The 8382-nt window shown below is 35.5% G+C and overlaps 1 pseudogene; it reads left to right on the plus strand.

Moving 5' to 3' along the window:
- The first annotated feature begins 2235 nt into the window (after positions 1-2235).
- LOC139844743 (long chain acyl-CoA synthetase 4-like) lies at positions 2236-8382 on the plus strand (annotated as a pseudogene).

Consider the following 8382-nt stretch of genomic DNA (forward strand, 5'->3'; position numbering starts at 1 on the left):
TCCAAGTGAGGGCCTTGGATCATCTTCCTGTTTTAGTTCATTAGGTAACATGGCTATGTCTAAGAATAGTGTGGATATTAAATTTGGTACTGTGGAGTTTGTTGCTAATAATAATGAGGTTCATAAATGACCATTTTATTCATACTAAGCTCCCAGTTTAATAATTAAAATACTTTGCATGTTACTACTTAACATTAGAGAAAAGATAATTTGAGGAATAAATGGGTAATGTAATTGATTGACGTTTATTCTTCTGGATACGTGAAGACAGTGAAATTTTTTTACTCAAATGTATGTAGTCTAATCAGATTATCTCGTAATTGTTTCCAAACATTTTACAAGTCACCCTAAGATTCGCTGGGTTTGAACCAGGAACATCTTGTGACGATATTATAACTCCAACATGTTATGAGACCTCGTCATAGACTCATAGCGAATACAACAATAAATCAATAATGCCCCTCTGGTAAGTCATTCCTTTACTCTTGTCATAAGGAATGTGACTCCTAAAAGATATGAGCTTGTTAACATGTGAACACGGCTCAATATATGACCAATTAATCTATTGCATTTAATTTGTGGCCCAATATAATAAAATTATGCACCAACTCTATTGATCAAGTATGTTGGCAATTTGCATCGGGTGTTGTCTCGCAAATTCGATCAACGTCTCTTAGAGTCGACCAATAGATTTGTGGTTGCAAATGGGACAATGGAGTGTGATGGTCTTTCTCACATTGTTGGTGTGGTCCTGAATAAGGTAACTGATGAACAAATATATCCTTCACATATTGATGTTGTTAATTGCAAGTTGAAAAGTCCATGTAATGTTGTTTGTCCAAGTGAGGGCCTTGGATCATCTTCTTGTTTTAGTCCGGTAGGTAACACGACTATGTCTAAGAATAGTGTGGATATTAAATTTGGTACTGTGGAGTTTGTTGCTAATAATAATGATGTTCATGGTAACTCGGTTAGTAACGGTAATTTTGGTTCCTTGATGGTTGAGGATGTCGATATGGTGAAGCTTGATTCGACAATTGACAAAGTAGTTAGTTTTGGGGATATTAAGAAAGAAAAAAATGTTCAAAGTTGATTCGGAGTCGAATGAACATCCTAAGGACCTTGTCAAAGAGGCCAATGACGTTTCTTTAGATGTGTCGGAGCCGAATGATGGCAACGTTACGTTTGCGGTTAGATTGGATCGATTGAAGACGGAGAAAAAGAAAAAGAAAAAGAAGAAAGAATTGTTTGCAAATAGAAAGGTTGAATCGGACGTTGAGAGTCCTGAACCGGTTTTGGTCGGTCGTAGTGGAAGAAGATATTGTGATTGTGAGGTTCCCTTGTGTGACGGTTTTTGCGAAGTGTGGTATGTTATGAATAAGAATGTTTCAAGAGAGAATGTTTCAAGATGTTTACTTAGGGATAGAAAGAATGCGAACGAGGCTTTCACTTCGGGTGATTATAAGCTTAAAGATAACATTGACGACTTTGATTACGGAGACGCAATTCAAAACTTGTTTATGGGTCCTCAAAATGGAAGAGATGGCAGCTCATCGGACATCGGGAGAGGAAATATGTCCGCATAGGCTTTTGCGGCATTCGATGTTATGATGACAAGGTTGGCCGGGAAGAGTGTGTCGTGTGACGGATCCGCTAATTTGTTATCATATAACATTGAGAATCGGTCAGGGAAGAATTCTTTGAAACATACGGTCAATGGAAAATTGAAAAGGGCGGGTCTTCGAGGTTAATTGTTGTGGTTTCTTCGGTTGGTTTCATTTATTGTATTTTCGCGTATGTTTTGGTTTCCGATTGGTTAGTTTGTTTGTAAGGTTTTTTTCTCGGGATGTTAGGGAGGTTCGTTTATAGATAATTTTTGTTTAGATGATTGTTTTATAGGCGCGAGGTTTCCCGTTTTCCCATGTCCTTTTGTTTCCCTGTTGAGGTCGTTTTCCTTTGAAAAACGACCTCGTTTCTATACGAGTATTCGTTTTTTCGGCCAAAAAAAAAAAAGTACGTTTACTCTATAATAAAGACATGAGAATGACAATACAAACCGTAGATATTACCGTAACAAAATTAAATTTACAGGCTTGTACACAATATGAACTGTCTGTGTGAGTTGAGTCATATATATGGTTAAAATCAACGCAGATAACATTAGATATCAAACTCTTTCTTACCATTGTTACTAAATCAGTCATCTCTAACATTCATTATTTTCTGGTGGGGAAGTCACCTGCAACTGTAACATGCCAAGTTCTATTTCTAAGCTTTTTTAGGCCAACAACACCACACTCTCTCTTACCAATTTTACTCAAAAAGCTCCTTACATATTAAACAGCCCATCGTACAAATTTATTTCATCATGTACTATTAGTATCATTATGTTCTCATTGATTGAAATTGATTCACCTTTTTCTTGATTCATACATTTGCTCAACCACCCAAAACATAGTAAAAAACAAGAATGGGTATGAAGAAATATGTGGTAGAGATTGAAAAGGCTAAAGAAGCCAAAGGTGGTAGGCCTTCTGTTGGTCCAGTTTACCGGAATGTGCTAGCAAAAGACGGATTCCGGCAACTTACCGAAGGCATCGATTGTTGTTGGGACGTTTTCCGGTAAGCCTCATTCTTTTTTTCTGTATGTTACTGGATTATAAGTTTGAACAAGATCAATATACACAAATGGTTAATTCTTTTTTGTGGTCCTTGAGCTAAAGTTTTATTGATTGAATTAAATTAAATTTCATCCCTCATTAATTTAATATCCATTATATTATATGATTATGTTTCTAAATGTGATCATGTTGAATGTGGAAATATTAACTATATGGACAATCCTATGAATCATTTCCATTTAAATTATTTTAGATTGCCATGTATAACTAAACTTCTATAGTTGGTTAATCCTATAACTAAGAAGAATTGCACTTTTTAGTTTCTTGCTATTTTAATTAAAGATTAGTTCTTTATTTTATTTTGTTGTATACGATACAGTTAACTTCATAAATGATCGCCACAGAGTTTAGTTTGATGAAGGTTTATTTCAAAGTATAAAAGTGGAGTATGAAACAGATCTAATTATTCAACTTCAATTATTCAATTTATTATATGTATATGTTGAAATAAAAAGGAAAAGAGAAGATAAAAAGGTAATGGCTATCTACAAGTCTTTTATACACCTTAACGACAGCCTTAAGGGCTATATATTTAAGAATCATATAACATGTATAGCTAGGGTTAAAGCCGCAAATTGGCTATATACTTTCTCAAATGTCCGGATGTCGCCCATATACCCATTTGCGTCCCACTGTCGTCTACAAACTTTCAAAAAATGTACCGATGTCGCCCACTATACTTTTTTTACCTGTAACGAAAACAATTGATGATGTGGCTTATAAGTAGTCTTGACACGTCAGTGATACATCGGAACAGAAACTTAAGTATATGGGCGACATCGGAACACAATTGAAAGTATATGGGCGACATCGGGACATATAAAATGAAAAAAAATGTTAAATAATTAACTTTACTGGTTCAGCAGGTAAACGGTAACGAAATGTTGACATTGGTACATTTTTTGAAAGTTCGTAGACGACAGTGGGACGCAAATGGGTATATGGGCGACATCAGGACATTTGAGAAAGTATATAGCCAATTTGTGGCTTAAATCCTTATAGCTAACAATAGATTATGTTGTTGGTTGGTTGGTTGGTCATTGAACTGTCATGCTGTATGTACTTTTGTTGCACATGCAGTTCATCAGTTGATAAGTATCCAAATAATCCTATGCTTGGTCAGCGGGAGATCGTTGATGGCAAGGTACTTATACATCCGCTTACTTAATACTTAATACTTAATACTTCATCTGTTTATTTTTTATTTATTAATTTAAGTTGTCCGAGCTGAATTTAATCTTAATGATTGTTTCCATTTTATTTAGGCTGGCAAGTATGCATGGTTAACTTATAAGCAAGTTTACGATATCGTATCAGAGCTTGGAGATTCTATCTGCAACCGTGGAATTAGCAAGGTTCTTAATTAGCTCATAACTTCAGTTTGGTTCAATATCATTAGTACAATTATAAGCAGTTTTAACACAATTAAGTATTTTTAGCTTAATATTAGAGTTGCTCATGTTCAGGGGGATCGATGTGGAATATATGGAAAAAACTGCACCAAATGGGTTGTAAGCATGCAGGTAATTATAACGAAATCAGCAGTTTTCGTTCATCTTCACTTTCTACTTGAAAATTATAGGTTTGCCTAGTATTATATATACACCTTACTATTAAATTTCAAGGTTTTTTTTATTACAGTTGATTATGTCTAATATTCTGCAGGCCTGCAATGCTCATGGCCTTCATTGTGTCCCTTTATACGACACTTTAGGTACGTTTTCAAAACATTAACTTGAAAAAAGATCCACTTTTGTGCAGCAACTGGCATATGTTATGATGTGACCATCAAAAACTAGCAGTTTTACATTCAGTAACGTTTTTTTTTTTTTTTTTTTCAGGTGCTGGTGCAGTAAAATACATAATATGTCATGCAGAGATCTCGATTGTATTTGCAGAAGAAGATAAAGTTTCAGAGGTAGGTTGTGAAGATGTGTAACATCATCATTTGAAGATTTACGATTCATGGACTTATTTGATACTACTTTTTAGCAACATATAATGTCCCGTTTCTTTGTTTCTCATTACTGATATTAAGTCTAACGATTTATAGGTATTAAAAACGTTACCTGATACTGGGGCATACTTAAAAAGTGAGTTCGATTATATTCTCTGCTTTGTCAAAATTATTTTACGTTGTGCTCAGGGGTTAATATGTCCTTCTCTTATCTTATAGCTCTTGTTAGCTTTGGAACGATTACAAATGAGCAGAAGCTAGTGGCTGAAAAATATGGTCTGGAACTTTATCCTTGGGATGAATTTTTGCATATGGTAATAACTGGTTGCTAAATAGTACTAACATGTTTGCTTATTTTGTTTATATGCAGAAGCTAGTTATTGTTTGTTTACTATATACATCTATAACTGGCAATTGAGATTTGAGACCCATAGTCCAAAATTTAGATTAATTGGGTCAAGCTTTCGGGTCAATTGGGTCTTGAGAAAATTAGGCCTGACAATGTAAACCAAAACTTATTAAAAGTCTTAATGGGTTATCCTCCATCCTATTGGGTCCTATACAAAATATAAAAGAACATGTCAAGTAGGTATCAAGACATAGGTCTAATGGGTCTCTTGAATGAGTCAAATAGGTCAAACATACAAGTTTCATCCGTTAAACATTTATGAAAGCATTCATGGTTATATCAATTATTATGTATATTAATATTTTCTTATATATATAACAAGTATATATAATAAATAACAATAACTCAAATAATATACAGTAGTAAATGTAAAATATCAAATGTAAAAGTATATGACCTGTTTGACCCATTTTGACCCGTTACCCAACCCGACCCAACCTGACCCATTTGGACCCCTTTAAAAATTTGTTTGACCCATGACCCATTTCAACCCAAACCGTTTTGACCCGTTAATTAAACCGAACCACTTGACCCGTTTGCCAGGTATACTAATAAAGTTACTTGATTAACGTTTGAAGGAAACCAAGGACCGATATGACCTGCCTTTGAAGATGAAAAACGATATCTGCACGATTATGTACACTAGTGGGACCACTGGCGAACCGAAGGGAGTTATGATAACCAACGAAAACATTCTTTCAATGTTGTCTGGAATAAAACATCATCTAGAGAGCATGAATGAAGAGGTGGGTTAATTCACAACAAACATATGTAATTTTATCAAACTTTGTCAATGTAATCTAACCATATATGTTTGCTTCCCTTTCTGATACAGTTTCGTGTGTGCGATGTATTCTTCTCATATCTACCTCTTGCCCATATATTTGACCGGGTCACTGAAGAATTATTCATTTCAACTGGCGCCTCGATAGGATTTTGGCGCGGGGGGAAGTCATAATACTTTTATATCTACGTGTCTGTGCGTATATAGATTCTGAAGTACCTTTTTAATACACATTTTCAGGACATCAAATTATTGATTGATGATGTCAAAGAGCTAAAGCCAACTGTCTTCTGTGCCGTTCCGCGCGTGTTAGACAGGATCTATTCAGGTACTTTTTTGGGGGAGGGGGATTTTAAGACACGTGTCATCATGAAGTTACACCGTTTTCTTTTCAGGATTGGTAGAGAAGATCTCTTTGAGCGGTTTCGTTAGTAAAACTTTGTTTAACCTTGCCTATACATAGTGAGTTTTTTTTCTTCCATCCATATCTATAAGTTTGGTGGCAGGTCATACAACTCATTAGTTGTTATCTTTGATTGCTTGATTTTGCAGCAAGCTGCATAACATGAGTAGAGGGTACAAACATGAAGAGGCAGCACCAAGGTTTGACAAGATTATTTTTAGCAAGGTAACAAGATTATTTTTAATAATAATTCTTAAAAAAAAATTAGGCAAACCATCCAAAGATAGCCGGTGGATGGGGCCCATAACTCATTGCGAGGTCGCATGTTCAAATCTTGTGGTGGCCAAGGAAGGTTTGGGGAACTGGCGCTGATTGTTCTGGATAGGCAGCGTACATCAATATTAAAAATACTGGCCCTCTCGGGTAACCGGGTAACCTGAACAGGGAAACCTAACTTTTTTTTTTTTTTCCTATAAAAAGGTTAAAGAAGGTCTAGGTGGAAACATGCGTCTTATACTATCTGGAGCAGCACCTCTTTCGACTTCTGTCGAAACTTTTTTAAGAGTTGTGACATGTGCTCATGTTCTTCAAGGATATGGTATAAAACAGCTACTATCTTGTTATTTCAAATTTGTGATTTTCATCAATATATGTTTGCAGGTCACCACTCTTGGTATGTGTTTGTGTAGGTTTAACAGAAACCTGTGCGGGACCATTTGTTGAAAAGCCAAATGAATTCTCAATGATTGGTACGGTGGGACCACCGTTGCCAAACGTGGATGTATGCTTAATATCAGCCCCAGAGATGGGATACGATGCGTTGGCTACGAAACCGAGAGGAGAAATATTGTTACGTGGGAAATCGTTGTTCTCGGGATACTACAAGCGTGAAGACCTCACAAAAGAGGTTCTTGTAGACGGCTGGTTCCACACAGGTTAACTAAACACTCTTGTTTCCCATTTTATTACCTGCTATACTAATAGTGCACGATGTTTAAGGACCAAAATGCCCCTGTGAACAGTAACCTTCATAGGTTTATACACGGAGGTATTATGGTAATTTTGTAAAAACTTCTTTGGTTTGCGTTTTGCTCCAGTGAAACGGGGCCCACACACGCCTATTTTAAGCCATTTTTCTTTACGGCATAGGCTAAGATTAGACATTTCAGGGGATATTGGTGAGTGGCAACCAAATGGATGCATGAAAATTATAGATCGAAAGAAGAATATATTCAAGCTTTCGCAAGGGGAGTATGTCTCAGTTGAGAATTTGGAAAGCGTATTCTCCCTTGTTCCCAGTGTTGATTCGGTAATTCGTTTCGTTAGTCAAAACTCCAGTTTGTAAATTTAATGAAGTCAAAGCTTTAAGGAAGTTGCGTTTTTACATGTTTCAGATTTGGGTATACGGAAACAGCTTCGAGTCCTTCCTTGTTGCAGTAGTCAACCCAAATAAACAATCACTCGAACATTGGGCTGCAGAAAATGGAGTCCCTGGTGATTTTTCTGCCATTTGTGAAAATCCCAACACCAATGCATATATTCTTAGAGAATTAACAACTATTGCTAAAGAGAAGAAGGTTCGACCTTTTCATTTTTTCAACTTTTAAGTATTCGTTTAAACAGTATCTGTTTAATTTATATGAAGCATAAGACAAGGTTGAACTTACTATGTTGGCAGTTAAAAGGCTTTGAATTCATAAAATCTGTTCATCTTGAACCCGTACCCTTTGACATGGATCGTGATTTAATCACTCCGACGTTCAAGAAAAAGAGAGCTCAACTTCTCAAATACTATCAGGTTATCTCTTACTCTAGGCTTGATTAACCAAAAAAAATAAAAAATAATACTATATTAGTCATTTGCCAAATTGAATAATGATGTTGCTATATGATTTTTGAATTATATCTAACAACATATAGAAGATTTGTGATTTGCCATTTTGCAGTGTGTGGTGGATGGTATGTATAAAAGCAGCAGATGAACACACCATTTTCAGATGGCCTATTAATTTCTGTTAATGTGAACTTTATGACAATGTAAAATGATTGCTATTGATTAACATTTAAGCAAGGTTTATTTTTAAGATAACAGCAAGCAGATGTTTATTTTGTGTCTACTTGAAAATTCAAAGTAGCCTGTTCTATCAA

The sequence above is a fragment of the Rutidosis leptorrhynchoides genome, chromosome 4, assembly GCF_046630445.1.
Source record: "Rutidosis leptorrhynchoides isolate AG116_Rl617_1_P2 chromosome 4, CSIRO_AGI_Rlap_v1, whole genome shotgun sequence".
Lineage (NCBI taxonomy): Eukaryota > Viridiplantae > Streptophyta > Magnoliopsida > Asterales > Asteraceae > Rutidosis > Rutidosis leptorrhynchoides.